The 18,533-nt window shown below is 44.2% G+C and overlaps 1 long non-coding RNA gene across 1 annotated transcript in view; it reads left to right on the top strand.

Moving 5' to 3' along the window:
* The window catches only part of LOC143840009 (uncharacterized), a 71,155-nt gene extending 54,034 nt beyond the window's left edge, over positions 1-17,121 (top strand). Inside the window, exon 2 of the long non-coding RNA XR_013231978.1 lies at positions 16,711-17,121. This is a non-coding gene — a long non-coding RNA (uncharacterized LOC143840009). The remainder of the gene's footprint in view (positions 1-16,710) is intronic.
* The last annotated feature ends 1,412 nt before the right edge of the window (positions 17,122-18,533 follow it).

Genomic DNA, 18,533 nt, shown 5'->3' with positions numbered 1-18,533 from the left:
AGGCCCATGCCCTTGACCGCCTTGGTCATGTTGAGGGCACCATCTGTCACCAAGAAGCCCTTGGTGACCCCCGTCCCACTGCCTACCCAGCCATCTACCATTCTACGAATGGTGCCCTCGATGTTGTCTGCCGTGTGCCGCACATCGAAGGGTTCGATGTGCAGCAAGGCATGGCGATAGCCTGCCCGGCAGCCCTCACCCTGCCTAACAGGCTCAACCCCACCCAGCACCTCCCGTACGTCCCACCAATGCGCAGTCAGCGAGATGTACGCATCTTGCGCATGACATGACGTCCATATATCCGAGGTGAAGTGTACGGTCCCTGAAGCTCGGGACATCTCTACCTCCACCCGGCACCTGGCTGCCCTATAAAGAGAGGGCAACACTGTCCTGCTAATCGTGGTACGACTAGGAGGCGTGTACCAGGTGGATATGCGACGGCATAGTCGGTGGAAGTACATGTCGTCGGCCAGACGAAAGGGGTACCCACCCACGGCCATGAGCGCAGCTAGGTCATGGTTCGCGGCCCTACACCCTGCCTCAAACCCCCCTTTTGGCATGCCACTGCCAGCCCGGGCAAGCATCTCCACCATGGTCGCTTGCCTCCCTCTAACTCCACCCGCCCCCTGAGCAGAACTCTTAGGGAGAGCTCTCGAGGTGGAGGTCCCAGGGAGACTCTCCAGCCCCGTGCTGGTAGGTTGTGCCTGCGCAGGCACCCCACTGCCAGCCTGTCTCTCCCCCTGAAGCAGGACAGCCTGGTGGTGCCTCTTCAGGTGGTTCATGAGGCCGCTAGTCGTGTAGTGGCGCTCCTGCCTTCCACGACTAACCCTCTGCCTACAGAGCTGGCACTCTGCTAGGTGGGTTCCCTCCACTATCTGGAAGTAATTCCAGACTTTGGAGCCTTTGGACGACGCAGGCTGGCTTGCAGCCTGCGAAGTCCTCTGAGCTGCCTCCTGTGAGGAGCTCGGGCCGGACACACCGTGTCCTGAGGTGGGGACAGAAAGAGGTGAGAGAGGGGGAAGGGGTCGAGATGGTGGGGCAGGGGGTGCCACCTCCATCTCTCCCTCTTGCACCACCTCAACCATCTGCTCCTGTTCCCCCCCCAATTGAAGCCTGCTGGATCCTGGAGGAGAAAGGGGAGTAGACTGGCGGGCCAGTCCCTCACCCATCTCCTCCAGGGCTCTCTGCACCCCCGAGGTGATGCCTGGGGACATGAAGGACAAGCCACTCATGTCCCCAAGGCTCACCCCGAGGGAGAGATCAGGCAACTCCTCCTGACGCCCCCATGCCTCGCTAGCAAAAGGAGCAGCACGAGGGGCTGCCTGATCAGCAGGCCCCGCAGAAGTGCCAGCAAAGACCCCTGCCTGCCGCACCTTAGAAGGGGGCGCCCCGTCAGCCGCCTCAATAAAGAGACCCTTGCGGACACTCTTTATTGCACCACTCCGGCCAGAGGTCGGAGTGGTGGAAGGTCGACCCAAGACAGGCCTCTTCTCAGGTGGGGGGAAGGACGCTTCCTTCCCCCTCTCACTCCCCTCCACCCCTCTGGTTTTCTGTAGGGCCTTTCCCCCAGGGCCCCTAGCCTGACCTTCCTTCTTCCCACTCATGTTCCCTTGGACAAACTTTTCCTACTAACTGTCTGTAATCTAAGAGACAGGGAAATTTGAGGCCCTACCACTAACTGCCCTAACACTTGTTTCTAAGGAAACCTTGAAACTTATAAAACCCTCCCACCAGCTACCTGTTTAGTTTTTTTAGACCCTAAGCTGACCTAACTTCTATGGAGTTTTCCTGTTCTCTCTCTCTCTCTCTCTCTCTCCTTTTTTTTTTTTTGTTAAACTAAAGGAACCTGTCTGGTCCTAGCTAAGTTTAACTGTCCCTACCTAACCTACAGCAGGGAAAAATTAGGAAAAAAAAACCTTTTTAGACTTTCAAAGTGTTTTAAACTACCTGAGTGTTACTAGCTAGAAGGAAGGCTGGAGCAGATTTGTGCACCAAGCCCCCACCTGATCTGCTAAGAAGAACCCCTAAACCTGTTGGCCTCTAAATCAATTCCTGTCTCTACCAGGAAAGCTGGCCTTCAATAAGGCACAGCCCCTGCTGGTTTAAATGTTTTTTTAACTATCAAGAAAATACAATTTTAACCTAAAACCCAAATCACTGTTCTCTTATAAAAATCCTATCTGGCTACTTAGGAAAGAAACTATCTATTCTAAAAAATTATTTGCACTTTATAATTTCTCCTAACACTATGGATTTTACTGCCTATTTAAAGGGTCACTAATTGGACACCCCAAGAAGAACGCAGCAATTCCCCCCAGGAAGGAAACAAACAATCCCCAAAACACCAACCAGCTGCCAGCCACCCAGGGCACTCTCCCAAAGGTGGCAACCAAGCAAAAGTGGCCCTGCAAGGCCCTAACTGCTAAATCAAACCAAGCCTAGCCTAGGCCAACCAAACAGCTTCTGCAAACAACCAGCAGCCACCCAGGGCACTCCCCCAAGGGTGTCCACCAAGAAAAACTTGCCCCGCAGGGCCCTAACCAAACAAGCTAACTCTACCAAAGAAACAGCTCCCAACAAACAAGCAGCAGCCACCCAGGGCACTCCCCCAAAGGTGGCTGGCAAAAACTGGCCCTGCAAGGCCCTAAGCTAAACCAACCTAACAAACACAACCTAACAAACTAAACTAAACTAAAGAACAAACTAAACTAAAACTAGCCCCCCACCAAAAAAACACCTACACACCTATCAAACAACCAGCTGCCACCCAGGGCACGAAGCCCAAAGGTGGCAACTGAGGAAATCTGTAGAAAAAAACCCAAAACAACCAACCCCCCCCCAAAAAAAACAATCAGAAACAAGGCAAGGCAACTTTAAAATACAAGCCCCAACCCCCACCCCCAAAATACTTTAACAAAAAACAACACAGCAAACAGTTAACACAATGAACAGCAAACACAATTCCCCAACCCCCCCAGGCCCCCACCCACAGAAACCCAAAGGCAAAAAACTTTTGAAAAGAGGAGAGAGAGAGGGGGGGGGAGAGAGAGAGGGGAAAATAGAGAAAAATAGAAAAGCAGAAGAAAAAAACCCCTAAAACAAACTATTGCTGTCTTGTCCAGCGCAGAGTCCACAGCCAGGTCCAGAAGTCCACCCAGGAGAGGAGGCAGGCAGGCAGGGCAGGCAGGCTGCTCAACCAAGCAGAGCTTAGGAGTCAGCCAGCCAGCCAGAGCTCAAAGTGAGCTCCAGCAAGCAGCCCCTTGCTTTAAGTAGCCTCCTCCCGGGCAGGCTACAAAGCAAGGGGATTTAAAAATAAAAAGTCTTCTGTGAGTGGCCAGAATGCCTGAGCTGAAAAGCTACAGGCATTCTGATTGGCCACTCACTCCCCCCCTCCCCCCCGCCGCCATTTTAGGCGGCAAAAAAATACTGTTTGAAAAAAAAAAAAAAGCCAAACAGCAGAGAGGCTTCAGGCAACGGCTGCCTGAAGCCTCCGACTCATGCCGAATCGATTCGGGCCTGCCGAATCGATTCGGCCCGAATCGCCGAATCTCGCCGATTCGGACCGCTAGGGGGCGCCAGAGGTCCGATTCGGACCGTTTCTGGCTCGGAAACGCCCGAATCGGCCCCGATTCGGCCGATTTGGGCGTTTCCGAATCCGAATCGCCCATCCTTAATCAATACATCAGATGTGAATTTTTTAAATGGATTGTCTCATAATTGAATGTGGTATCCCATTGCTGCTCTATCGTATTTCCTTATCTTAAAAAACATCCTTAAAAAATCTTTAAAAATATTATAATAATGTTAACTCATTATAATAATGAAGCTATTACAGAAATAACAACGCTACATTGTGTTATTATGAGTTACAGTAGCCAGCGTCTCATTCAGATATTGTTCAGAAAAGCTCATAAAATGATACGCTACAAAGTGTCAATATAAATGCACATTTAAAACCAAATGATCATTTATGCAATTTAGACAATTAGCAACACTGGATCTTCCCCATTATTCAGCATTTGTGTTGCCTCAGATCAGCTACCGCTCATCCTCACAGCACTGACTTTGGGACATGGGAGAATAGCTTTGTTGCTGAAGCAACAGGCCCCAGGTCTGTCCTTGTCCTTTGAGCTATGAAAAGAAATGTGGCAATTACTGTGGTCTATTTTCTTTGCCATCAGAATATAATAATTTCTTTTGAGCTCAATAAATAAACAAAACTGCTGGGCTGTATTATTATATCATCTTACAACATCAGGCAGATCCCATACTTAGAAGATTACACTGGGATATATTCCAGTATCCCAACAAAGTCCAGCACCATCCTTTCCTTTTTGAGCCTTAGTTCCATCTTAACTCCTTCCTTGCCTTGCCCCATTCTAGTTTGGTTTGCGCAGGATCCACAAGCCCAAGTTGTGTGCACTATGCTTCCAGTTAATACCTCAGGCTGGCAAACCTCCTACCCCTGCTGATGGGAAGGAGACTGTACTTCAGATAATGCACCCTACTCCTGCTGGGTTATTGCCTTTTTGCATGGTCTCCTCTCTTCCACAACAGCTGCTGTCATGAACCTAGTAGGCAAGGGCTCCTCTGGCGACCATGTTAGAAAGTTATATTTTTTATTCCAAATACTTATCAATAACATTTTATATTTGTGATTTTTTAAAAACTTAAGTTTAGTTACTCTTTCTCTGAATAGATCCCAGCCTTGGGAACAGTTCAGCATCCATGTAGATGATATGCCTAGCAACATAAACATGAATTCTATCCTGATTTCTAAGGCCAAGAAACCTCATATAGGTGTTCAACTGACCATACACAAAAGTTAATCTATGAGAAGTCACCTGTTAGTGGGGAGTTAGGAGCCAATCAAAGAGGACAAAACAGGAGAAATGGAATCCTTTGGAATTTGATTGCTTGCCATTGTGTATTTTCATAAAGGTTATACCTAGGGTTGCGATTGTCCAGGTATGACTGGGATTTCTCCCAGAATTACAGCTGATCACTAGACTATGAATGAGCACAGACCAGAAAATTCTGGTTCAGCTTGGGGGTGATCCTGAACCTACTCCCTGAACTGACCAGAACCAAAAGCTCCAAAACAAACCAAGCAGTTCAGACATGCTTTGGAGAAAGGAGGGGTCTTCCTGGAAGTGTTAAATGGCTGGTAGCTATTTAACCTGTTCATTCCTTACCACTTAGAAGCAGGGGAAACAGAACAGACTGCTGAAATGGCTGGCAACCATTTAAACCTAACAGCTTAGTGGGTCCACCTGTCAGCTGCTAGGTTTAAATCTCTGGCAGCCATTTCATCAATTGATTTTGCTCTCTTTTGCTTCAAAGCAGGGGGAAGTGAAATTGATTATTAAAATGACCAGCTTAAATGGTTTCTAGCCATTTATACCTAACATCTGATGGGTAGATCACTCTACTGAGGCGTAAGTGACTCAAACTGGACAAAAGTCTGAAAACTGTTTGAGAAAGGCACCTTCCCTGATGACTGATTCTGGGGCCATGAACTAGTTCAAATTCACAATGAATTTTGGCTCAAGAGCCAGTTCATGCCCATCCCTACTCCAGACTACAGAAATCAGTTGTCCTGAAAGAAATGGTAGCTTCGGAGGGTTGACTCTATGGAATTACTTAGTTTCTGAGTTTTCTCCCTTCTCCAAACTTTGTCCTTCCTTCCCAGATTCAACTGCAAAATATGGAGTTTCTCAAGCCAGAATTAGCAATACTAGTTATATCAAAGTATTGTTATTGTTGTTTTGTTTTTATAGCATCTTTCTTACAAAGTGGATCTGAAACATTGTATATAATCTGTCCTCTTTCCTATTCTCAGAATAACCCAGTATGGCAGGTTAGGCTGAGAAGCCTAGGATATCAGTTACTTGATCATTCTTAGAAGTGAGAGACTGCAGAAATTAGTAACAGTCATGGTCTTTATTGACTAGCAGGCATGGATTCTTGGGCAAAGCAAGACTCGACTCTGATATTGGCATAAACATGGCCACAGTTTATTGACAACAAAATCCTCCCGCTGGAGGGTTGGCCTGGCACAAGAAGAGCCACCCTGCAGCCGTCCGGCTGACTGCATACACAAGGGTCGGTGGCTCTCTGGTCCTGCCCTAACCCAGCCGGGCGGGCAGGCCCTTGCCTCCTGACACCTTTCCTGGGAGATGCCATTCCCAAAGGGCAGAAGGGTGCCTACCTCATTCTACCCTTCAGGCATCTGGCTCCAAGCCCCTGGCTACCCAGCTGGGTTAACCCCACTTGTATGAGCCAGTCCCTTATTGGGACCCCCACCCTCAAGGGGCCAGTACGCAAACCAGCCCCCTGCCAAGGCTTCTTCTTGTGCCCTCAAACCGCCACCGAACGAGGGCCAACAGGCCCCATTCCCACCAACCCTCTGACCCCCCCGAAACCAATCTAACAGTGCAGCTCTAATGTCATGTAGCCAAAGGTCAAGCCCCCATTCTGACAGGTGAACCCCATCTGATCGAAACAGCGGAGCTAAGCTAAAAGTTATGTCCGGGTGTGGAATGACAAAACCACCCATCTGTGACACTAACTTTCCTGCTGCTTTGTTCACCTTGCGCTTGGCCTCATGGACCTGGCCAGGCTGTGCCGCGTTCCGCCAAGCCCTCCTGTCGAGGAGCTCTAACCAAAATAGAACTGAAGCTGGCAAATGTGCCCTCAACACCCCCAGATCTGACTTGATCATATTGGTCAGCTGGAGCCCAGAGATCCCTGGAAGATCGTTTTCACCCAGTTGAATTATCAGGGCCATCGGTGCTCCGTTCTTGAAGACCTCATCCGTTATGACATCTATCAACGATGGCCATGTAAGCCCATGGTGCCCCGCCCAGGATAGTTGCATCAGCTCTTCCAGCCCGAGATGAGGTCCCCAGCCCAATGCAGCAGCGTATCGCCCAGCCCAATAGGCGATGATATGGCCCACGATGAGAACTTGTGTAGCCACTGACACTTGCCCTGTAAATCAATTAAAGATGTAAGACAGGCCATACATAACCCTTACACCCGAAGAAGACTGTGCTTTGAAATTTTCCTGTGACTGCGCCCCTTGTCCTTTCCCTGTGGCCTTTCTGGCCCAAGGCCCCCACCCCTTTGGCTGAGTGCAGGGCCGTTCGCGGCTGGCCTCCCCGCCCCCTGATGCTGCTCCCCGGATCTCCAGTAATGCCACCGATCAGGCCTCCCTGGCCCTGAGGATGCTGGCCTGCTGGCCCGAACCTCCCCTGGTCCCTGTTTGGCTTCCCTCCACCCATGACCGTCTGGCCTTGTCCCCTTTTGCAGCCCGCGAGCGCTTCCGGGGCTCCATTGCTCCCCCGCACTTGAGCTCCACACCTGCCAGTGCCCTCCTCTACCGCAAAGCAGATCGCGGGCAGGGACTAGCCCTGTGCTGCCCAAGGTCGACAGTTCGCCCCTGCGCCTGCTCCGCGGCTTGCTGATGCTCTCCTGGCCTTCCCGCAGCACACCCTCGTTGTGCGACAGTGAGCTGTCTGCCCCGACTGCGGCGAAGAGGCCGGGGCCCGACCACGTGGTGCCCACTCAGTCCCCTCCCCTCTCACCTGCCGTGCGTCGCAACGTCAACGGGCTGCCCTGCATTTAGGGCGGCCGCCATAAAGAATTCCAGTCTCAGGAGATATGAAAATGTGCAGGGGCCATTAACACAAAGCTAAACAATATACTTTATTGTAAAAATAGTATTTGACAAAAATGTATGTTTTTATTCCAGCAAGTCAGGGTAAGATGAAATGGCACAACAAAGAAGAGCTGATCACACAATGTAAAGAAATTAGAAGCAGTTTGAGAGACTAGTCTAACTACATGGTTGAGTATAAGTGCTAACTAGGCAAATCAAAGAATGGACACGACCTTGATAAGGGTGGTGGACATTTAGAGGTAGATGAATAGCATATTTCCCAAATGAAAATAAATGAACAAGCAATCAAATAAGTGAAGTGCATCTAATTAGAATTGTACACTGAGGCATAAGGACTCAACATAACAGTAAAGCAGTGGCAAAGGTCAGCTTTGTTTGTTCTAAATATGCTGTTATTTGTTTTAAAAGCTCCCAACGCAAGTTATTTCTGCATTAAGAGCAACCTTCTGCTGAAGTGCACAAATGGCAGGGAAAAAAGCAAAACCAAAATAGATTGATTGAAATACAGGGCACAGTTTATGATGACACTGAACACGATAAAAAGTAATGAGATATTTCTGCTGGAAAACTGAGATTTGGAAATAGGAAAAACTTTATTAAAATAACAAGTCAGAGCCAGTATAAGCCATAAGGATGATAGAGAAATGTAGCCATTGTAGACTGTAAAAAAGAACAGTAGTAGTAAGGTACAAATCTTAGAATATAGAATAATAGAACTATAGAGTTGGAAGTGTCTATATAGGTCAACTAGACCAACTCCCTCCTCAATGCAGAATCAGCCTAAAGCATCCATGATAAGTATTTGTCTAGCTGCTGCTTAAAGTCCACCATTGAGGGGGGGGTCACTACCTCCTTGGACAGCCTATTCCACTACTGAACTGCTCTGAAAATGAAAGGTCCCCCACCTCTACCCCCATTATGTAGCTGGTACCATTCTACACATAATTTGAAGCCATTACTGTGGGTCCTATCCTCTGCTGCCAATGGGAATTGCTTTCTGCCCTCCTCCAAGGGACAACCTTTTAAATACTTAGAGAGCAATCAGGTCCTCTTTCAACCTCCTCTTTTTCAGACTGAACATTCCCATGTCTCTCAGCCTTTCTTCACAGGGCTTGGTCCCCAGGACTCAGATCATCCTCATTGCTCTCCTCTGTACCCTCTCAGTTTTATCCAAATCCTTTTTGAAGTGAAGCCTCCAGAACTGCACAAAATGCTTAAAAACATGTATCACAATTGTAAGTAATAGGTACTTTTATTGTAGATTTAGTAGACAATGATACATTTATTATGCTATTTTATTTTCTATACTAGATCTGACCGGTTTATAATGCCATTGCTTATGATTAAGAGCAAAGAAAATAGCATTGTTAATACAGAAAGCTTTGTTCCTTCCCTTCAAATTTGTGTTTTTGTGTAGTAAAGCAAATATGAACTATTTTGAAAGTATTATTTCAGTTAAACCATTTTCTGCAAGGGTTGCCAAGCCTGCTAAGGTTGCCAGGCCAACCAGAAAGAAACACAGGGGGTGGGAACATGAGGAATGGTTGTCAGTGACACCATGATGTCATTTTCAGGGAAAACCCAACCATGCCATCATATATTTCTAGGAATTGGCAGAAACTCTATGGTAAAACCATAGCATCTTCAGAAGTTCAGATGGAGTACTAGGGTCACTTCCAGGTTTTCCTTGAAAATAACATAATGCCATTGGCCTGGTAGCCATTTTTTTAAATTTCTCTATCACTGCTGTAGTAGTTGTAGAAACAAGAGGGATGCCCTGTTGGAGAAGTGACAGCCTGTGAAGAGTCTAGTGACTATAGATACTGTTGAAAGTGTTTAGTCCACTTGTACCCTAAGGTGGAGAAAGCTAGGGAGTTCCAGAAAAACATCTACTTCTGCTTCATTGATTATGCTAAAGCCTTTGATTGTGTGGAGCACAACAAATTGTGGCAAGTTCTTAAAGAGATGGGAATACCAGAGCATCTTATCTGTCTCTTGAGAAACCTATATGCAGGTCAAGAAGCAGCAGTGAGAACCAGGCATGGAATCACAAGTCCATTTAAGTTTGCACTGTTGGTGCAAACTTAAATGGACTTCGAGGAATGGTAGAGTACAGGAAGTCCTGGAGGATCATTGTCCATGGGGTCACGATGGGTCAGACACAACTTTGTACCTAACAACAACAACAATGCTATAAATAAAGCTACAATATTATTTTAAACAATATTTGTTGCCTGCCTTGGATTATTGAACGGCTTAATCACCTCGTAAACTGTGCAAAACAGATCCTAGCTAGTTAACCACCTTTCATTTAGCCTTTCCTCAATTTTCGCAGAGCATTTTAGTTAGTATTATTGGAATCAGAAATACTGAACACGAACAATTATAACTGTAGAACATATAGATATTCATGGCTACTGACAGGATGCGTGATTGGACATTAATGGAGGCATATGATTGGTCCTTAAGTCTATTCACAGAAGTCTATTCACGTAAACAAAAAGTGCACTTTGGACAAAGGGTGCACCTTTTGATGTGGTGGCCAAAAAGGTTGATTGATTCTGGAGTCAAATGATCAATGAGAATGATCTGGGAAACTTGGGACCTGGTTTGATATATAGAGCCATAATATTCTTCGCATTCTGGTGGTTTAGAATGGATAGGAACGAGATTCAAAGGTAAGAAAACACTTCTGACATCTGCCTTTTAGTGTAAGTGTGTGTGTGTGTGTGGGGGGGGGAGTCAGGGAGGAGGATGCTCTTTGAAGTTGTCAGAGTTGCATGTGTATTTCCTACTGATGCAGGGATGCTGAGTTCATGAGGTCAGTCCGTCATGCCAAGAACCACTGATACTCTGCAGAGAAAAGTTGGCCTAAATTTTTATTTTTGTCCAGGCCAGGGCAAATGTCAAAAGTCCAGAGTCTTAACTGAAATAGTCTTGATTGAAGAAGCACACAAGTGCTAGTGTCCCACAATGTCTGTTGTCATAGATGCTGATCCAGAATTTCTGGCACTATGGAATACAATCCAAAGGGACGATTTCACTGGTTGAAATCCAGAGTCTGGTAGCATTTCAGGGGAATGGTACCACAGGTAACAGTAAAATTGTTTGCTTGTTGGAGCTGAATGTCCGTGTCTTACTGTATTCACAGATTTAATAGGGATTTTACCTAAGTATGTTACTTAGAAATTAAAAGGGCCAGATGTTCCTTTTCAAGTTTCTATGTATACCTTTTTCTGTGCCTGCTGCAGAGCAGGAGAGCTTCATACTGTTCCTTTTCCAAATGTGGACCTATGTGTAATTGTCTGTTCTCTGTGTTTAAAAGCTAAGTAAATGTTTTTAGTTCTTGGGGAAAGACTTCAGCCTGCATTCAGTCATTTGTTAACAGCTGGCCCAGGAAAATGTAGCAATTAAAGAAAAGACTCCAGGAAAATGGCTGGCAGTCCATATCTTAGACTGGAAATAACACAGCTGAACAATGACAAGTCAACTCTGGAAATTTAAGGTGAAAATGCTTTTCCAAGAATAAACACAGGGAAGTTCTCATCACAGATAGTCCAGGAGACAACTCCAAAAACTCAGATAAAAGAAATAGAAAAGCAGAAAGCAGTTATCAGTCTGTTTCCAGAAGATGATTAGCTTATCCACATTAGGAAAGAAACAGTAAACATTAGAAAAGAAACATAAGAGCCCATTTGGTGTAGTGGTTAGGAGCCAGGTTTGATTTCCTGCTCCTCCTCCACATGCAGCCAGCTGGGTGACCTTGGGCTCACCACAGCACTAATAAAACTGTTCTGATGGAGCAGTAATATCAGGGCTCTCTCAGCCTCACCTACCTCATAGGATGTCTATTGTGGGGAAAGGGAAGTCGATAGTAAGCCATTTTGAGACTCCTGGTAGAGAAACTCAGCATGTAAAAACCAGTCATGTTTTCAAAGGTATGTGGAGGTCAGAGTCAGAGTACCTTTATTGGCATAAATGGAAGTCATTGCAAAGAGTCCACAGGCATGCAAAATTAAACAGCAAACTGTATCTGCTACACAATGGTGCCAAAAATACAGAAGGATGAGAATATCCTGGAAATCGTGGAGCAGCTAAGGACACTGGGGATGGAATTATGGACCACCATGTAGCTGAACTATTGCTATGTAGTGTCCCAGAATCATGCAGTGATTTAATAAATGCTTTTTCAAAGATACCCATCACAAGGCAGGCTACAGAGTATTTGCACTTTATCTTGGAGTGGCATTGGAGGAGATAAGCATTTCCTCTACACTTCTGCTACTGTTGCCAAACTCCTGTAGGCTGCATTCCCTTGGGACTGGGGGTGCATATATGCAGAGGGATATATTCTCTATCCTTACTCCAATTATTGCTGTCCAATGTGGAGCTGGTTGAACTGGCTGAATTAGTGCACGAAGGAAGCACGCTCCCCCCACCCTGGCATGCATTGGGAAGGCATGCCTTTCCCCTTATTGTGTTTCCACTCAGCCCTTTCCAATTTCTGATGTCTTTATGTTCCAGCAATTGGAGAGAAGATCTTCAGTTATTATTTCTCATGCATAAAAATCAATGAATCACCCTAGTAATCCAGTAACATATGAAACAATCTGTTGGCTTTTATAATTTCACTGTTTCCTAGCAAAAGATATAGCTACCATTACTTAAAAGGGCTTAGGACTGCAATGTTCCTGTGGCCAAGAATTAAAGTGTTGTACAGGTTAACGAATTAAGTTCATGCAATATATTGGTGTGGATCTAACCATCCTCTAAGGAACCTTCCTCTAACTAAAGCAGCTTTTCCTGTGTTGCCCACTCAGCAGCCTTCTGCAATGGGTGCTCTGGTCTTGAGTCAGCACAAGGAAAGCTGTTTCTTGTCAGCCTCTGTGTGGGTCTACACAACATGTCAAGATGCCTACATGTGAAATATACAAGGTTTATGTACTAATTTTACTGTGTATGTGTAGCAGCTGGCCCAACTATTTATGGCCAAAGGCAAACTGACAATAATCACAACACTCAAGAGCTACGTGCACTAGTTTGAATAAGATACACATATCTTGCTGTTCTCCTGTGTTGTATATAACACCCTAATGCTTTCTGAAAGATATCTAGTTCAATATGCCCTGTAAAGCCAAATGAGAGTTTATTACTTCTGCCATCTCAAGTTTTGTTTTTACTTCTGTTTTGAAGTTGAAAGTTTATCTGCAACTTTCCTATACCTGAGCTAAAGTGATGAGTAACTGAACCCAGTAAGTTAAATTAACCATATAATTGGTGGGTATGATGCTGAAGGATGAAGGGAGAATGTTGTGAAGAAGAGAAGTTAGGAAAAACAAAAGGCGCTAGGACAATATGCTTGGCACACATTTGTTATATGTAGCACTACTGCACTTTTTCTGAAAAACTTCCATCACATAGGCATAAAGTCTGTCACTTTCATGCCATGGAGATGGAAATATGACAGAAATCTGTCACTTAGCCCTCTATGAATTGGGATATGCATTCATGCATGCATGCATGCATGCATGCATGCATGCATCCATCCATCCATCCATCCATCCATCCATTCATTCATTCATTCATTCATTCATTCATTCATTCATGTTATTGACTGCTGCTCTCAAGCTGGCTGGCTCGCAGCAGTTTACAACAAGCAGTTTATGGAATTTCCTCCTATCAGCCTTGATAGTTAAATGGAACCACAAAATTCAGCAGAAGTGTACCTCTGAATAACAGGTGCCTGATCCAAATGGAGAAACACTGTTTCCTTCATGGCATTCATGTGAGTTCTCCAGAGACTTCTGAATAACTGCTGTTGGAAAAAAGATTCTGGACTAGATGGAGACAAGGGTCTTGCCCAAAACCACACACACAAACTCCAAAGGATGGGAGTGGTCATGTCTGAGCCTTGAGTGTCAAAGCCATCTGTCATCCAGTTGATGTCATATTTGTTGCTATACAATGTTATTCCATGCTCCAAATTGTTCTTCAGACCCACCATGGTTCTGTGCTTTGCAAAGGAAGAGGAGAAACTAATTTAGACAGGATTTCAAAATGGAACTTTACATATAGTGAGAATGCCTTTTTAAAACAATTTGATGAATTCATAGAGGATATTTTTATCATCAGCCATTAGCTATGACAGCTGAATGGAATCGCTGTGTGTACAAGCAGTATTCTCATTAGAAGAGGGAAAATGATAGACAAAAGCTGGGAGACGGCTATCAGATTTATGATTGTTGTTGTTAGGTGTGAAGTCGTGTCCAAACCATCGCGACCCCATGGACAATGATCCTCCAGGCCTTCTTGTCCTCTACCATTCCCTGGAGTCCATATAGAGGCTGATTATTTTCCCCCACTCTTTCTTTCTTTCTTTCTTTCTTTCTTTCTTTCTTTCTTTCTTTCTTTCTTTCTTTCTTTCTTTCTTTCTTTCTTTCTTCATACATTCTGTTCACTGTTTTCCTGGGTTTTTAAAGAGTGGCAATACTATGATTCTTTCCATTTATTTATCACAAAGATGGAGTTTTTTCTTGCAGAAATGTTCTCAGATCCCTCTCCCACCCTTCTGCTATGCTTGGGATGCTAGTCCTCCACTCCTAACCACCCATATTGCAGAATATGTCTGTCCACAGTCCTCTCTCCTTCCTCCTCCAGCAATCTTCAGTGTACACCATGAGACTTCTCCTTTTATTCATAAAGAAAAATGGTCAAGGGACCCATTTCAGTTTACTGCTTACAAAGTGGCTTCCTCTTCTGGGTGGGAGTGGGGGCGGAAAGACAGCTTGCTTGCTCAGCAGGTTACAGCTTTCTTTCCCTTGTCTCAGATTCCCATCCTCTTTTTCCTCCCATGGCTGCAGTGCAGACTACTCAAGGAGCGTTAAATGATCCATAGCCCATAGGGGAAAAAGACATTTTTGAAAGTTCTAAATGGAGAGCTGTGCGGTGGTGGCAGTAGGGGTGGAGACTTATGTGTGTGGTTGTGGTCCATGTGTGCGTACATTCCCTAAGGAAGACCATTACTAAGTCACTTTCCTTCAGACAGACCCAACAGCTTCTCCTTCCCTCCTGTACTCTGCTACCCCCACATCAGTTCACCCTTTGTAAAAATGGGCCATCAGTCTTCTGAGGTTATGTCCTCTGAATTACATCATTGCCATTGAGTGTCATGATGCATTGATGCCTCTGTGTTAAGCCTATCACAAACAACTGCCTCAGGAAAAACAGTTGGAGGAAGGGATCTCCAGAGCAGTCTGTAAATGTTCTTTACAAAATCTGATAATGTGCTCAATTGACCATAAGCTGTCAGTGCTAACAGACTACAGAGTGAAAAGAGAGTTCTGAGCAACAGGAAAAATGTCTTCCTGGCATGGCTTATTGTGTAGTGTCGTCTGCAGATGATTAAGTCCTAAGTTCTATACCCATTGTTTGACCATCTACATTTCCCCCTGCCGCTTATACCAGTTTTGCTTCTGAAAAACTTCATGTCTAAGTGTGTCTGATTACTATGGCTTGCCTATTATTTTCAGACTTCCTTATAGCATTTGGCTAAGACAATACTGTACTTTAAATCTTAGCATTTAGTGGTTGTCATTCCTAATTGGTAGATGTCCATGAGTTAAAAATAAACAGACTGTAGAGAAATGAATCATGTATGCAGAGCTATATATTGGTCACCAAGTCTGGACCCTGTAGTTATATGCCACAAAAATAAGCCTGCCTTGAAAACTTTTCTGTTCAGAATTGTTCACATAGCTATCCAATTAACCCAAGCCACATAGAAGACTGTGAAAATCAAGAGTAAATGATTAGTGCAGCTAGGCCCCAGGAGAGGATATAACTGGGGTCATTCTGCACCTGATTTAAAAAATGAAACCCTTTGCAAATGGCATATTTTTGGCATTTTGCACGACGTCATAAACATCCAGTGTTACATCTGCATCTGGCAGCTACATCTTCCATTTTAAAGAGCTTTTAGGGGAATCCACAAAAGTGGATAACCCCTGCCATGTAGCGCTAGCAAGATGAAAGCAGCCAGCAAGACACTCACACAAGATTACATGCATTACCAAAGTAGCTGAAGTAGCGAGATTTCCAGCTCCAGTGCCCTCCCTCAGGACCACCTCCCTCTCTCTTGACCCAGAATGGAGGTTTCTTTTTTTAACAACTGCCTGGAGCAATAAATAGACACACAATCACCTAGGCAGAGCACAAAATAAACTTTTCCCCACCAGTTTGCCCATAAAACATGCCTCTTCCCCACAAAAAAAAACAAACCCAAATGGTCCCCCCAATTTTTTAAAAAAAGCTTCAAGGCTCAAGATTGCAAGAGGGATTGCAGCGAAAGGAGCACAATGAATCCATGAATAAGCATATATGTATTTAAACAAATAAGTCTCATTTAAAAAAATAACAGGCATGCGGTCCCTGTAAAAGAGCAAGATAGGTGATTGGCTGCCTGTCTTGATTGACAGGCGGAAGAGAAGAGCATATCTAGCATGTTCCCCTCTTCTGCCATCTCAAGCAGGTGTGCACAATGGCAGGAAGTGCTAAACGGCAGCACAGGAGATAGCAGGTGAGGAATTCTAGGGTTTTTTTTTGCGTTATGCCATTGTGCTTGCATAAGGCTTTTTTCCCCCCCGTGCGGAATGGCCCCTGGTATTTCTTCAAGCTGGCTGAGTATATTTACTATTCGCTGCATGCTATTTTACTGTTGCAATGCCTTTCTTAATGCAAGTATATAATATCCTCTTTATAAATGTAAGTCTAAAATTATTAATGAAGAATTGCTGCAAATTGTAGAAAGATGTTTTCCTTCAATAGAAATCTGATGTAATTATAGAGATATAGCTTCAGAAATTTCAAAGTGGAATTGAGCAATTATGTAACTGGTAACCATTTATTTATTAATATAATAATGAGAAGTATCAATATATTAATATAGAGATTAAAATGTACTGAAGGAATATGTTTGAACATTATTATACAGCCCTTGATCAATTCTTGTTTTTGGCTTCAACTTGCAGGTTCAGCCTGAAGATCACCCAGAATTGCTACTGTTTTGCAGACCAAAGAGATCAGTTCTCTTGGATAAAATGGTGGCAACAAACTACCTTTCTACAGGAACTCAGTATGTGAACTTGAGGAACTTGAGTATGTGAAGTCACTAGCCACTGGTATAATCAGAACCATAGCATTTCTCTATCTGACTCTCAAGAACAGATGGAGAACACAGCTGAGCTGCTGAAAATGGGGGAAGAATATTGACACTTTTTATCTTTAATCCAGGAATTCTTCATTCTACTACTGGATCATACAATTCTGAATCATGTGTTATTTCTTATATAACGTACTAAAATATAAGTACAGAATGTAGAAAAATAAGTTCATATTTGTTGACCACAACTAGAATTCTTTTCATAAAGTACTGGAGAACATGTTGTTGTTGTTGTTAGGTGCGAAGTCGTGTCCGACCCATCGCGACCCCATGGACAATGATCCTCCAGGCCTTCCTGTCCTCTACCATTCCCCGGAGTCCATTTAAGTTTGCACCGACTGCTTCAGTGACTCCATCCAGCCACCTCATTCTCTGTCATCCCCTTCTTCTTTTGCCCTCGATCGCTCCCAGCATTAGGATCTTCTCCAGGGAGTCCTTCCTTCTCGTGAGGTGGCCAAAGTATTTCAGTTTCATCTTCAGGATCTGGCCTTCTAAGGAGCAGTCAGGGCTGATCTCCTCTAGGACTGACTGGTTTGTTTGCCTTGCAGTCTAAGGGACTCGCAAGAGTCTTCTCCAGCACCAGAGTTCAAAAGCCTCAATTCTTTGATGCTCGGCCTTCCTTATGGTCCAACCTTCGCAGCCATACATTGCAACTGGAAATACCATAGCCTTGACTAAACACACTTTTGTTGGCAGGGTGATGTCTCTGCTTTTTAGGATGCTGTCTAGATTTGCCACAGCTTTCCTCCCCAGGAGCAAGCGTTTTTTAATTTCTTTACTGCAGTCCCCATCTGCAGTGATCTTGGAGCCCAGGAAAATAAATAAAAATAGAACAAAACTGGAGAACATGAAACATACCAAATATTTATGGTATATAAAAATGGAAATATCTTGGTAAAGTATGCTTAAATGGATAAACCAAATATGTACATGAGATTAGAAGTAGCTTTCAAAAGATTCAGGACTCTAATGTGCAGAAATCATGTGTACACTGTATATACAAATATGTGTGCACATTCAGCATAACAGAAAAATTTAAAGAAAGGACAAAGAAAGGACAAATAGCAACAGAAATATTTACATTTGGCTGAATCCTATCATATTTATTTCTAGTATTGCAAATGTTTCTAAAAGAAGAAAAACACAGAAACTATGTATTTTGGGAAGTACATTTCAGAAAAGCTATAATTGTCATGATATATATAACATTTGACTCCTCAGTATCCTTCTTCAGCCATGATACTGTGAAAGTGAAAGTGAAACCATAAATGCTGCAACATTAGGAAATTTTTGTAGTGACTAGTTTCTGTTATTATGTTTGACAGTTGTGACACTGCATAAATTTGTAAGACAATAGATTTAACTATCAAGTGGCTTAGAATAGTCGGAGAACTCATAAGAGCCTTGACATCAGTTCAGTCTTATTAAATTAGGCACTTCCTTTTTTGATACCAACATAGTAACTCAAAAACAATAAAAGACTTTTCTTCCATTGCAAAAGTTTCTGACAAATGAATACCGACTCCAGGTTCGAAGTTTTCCCTCTTTCCTACTGAGTCTGACCAGCAGAATGGGCCTATACTTTAGGAGGATGGAAGTATAAACATTAATACATTAATTTAATATATCTGA

The sequence above is a fragment of the Paroedura picta genome, chromosome 6 (genome assembly GCF_049243985.1).
Source record: "Paroedura picta isolate Pp20150507F chromosome 6, Ppicta_v3.0, whole genome shotgun sequence".
NCBI lineage: Eukaryota > Metazoa > Chordata > Lepidosauria > Squamata > Gekkonidae > Paroedura > Paroedura picta.
This window is presented reverse-complemented; position numbering and strand designations above follow the sequence as displayed.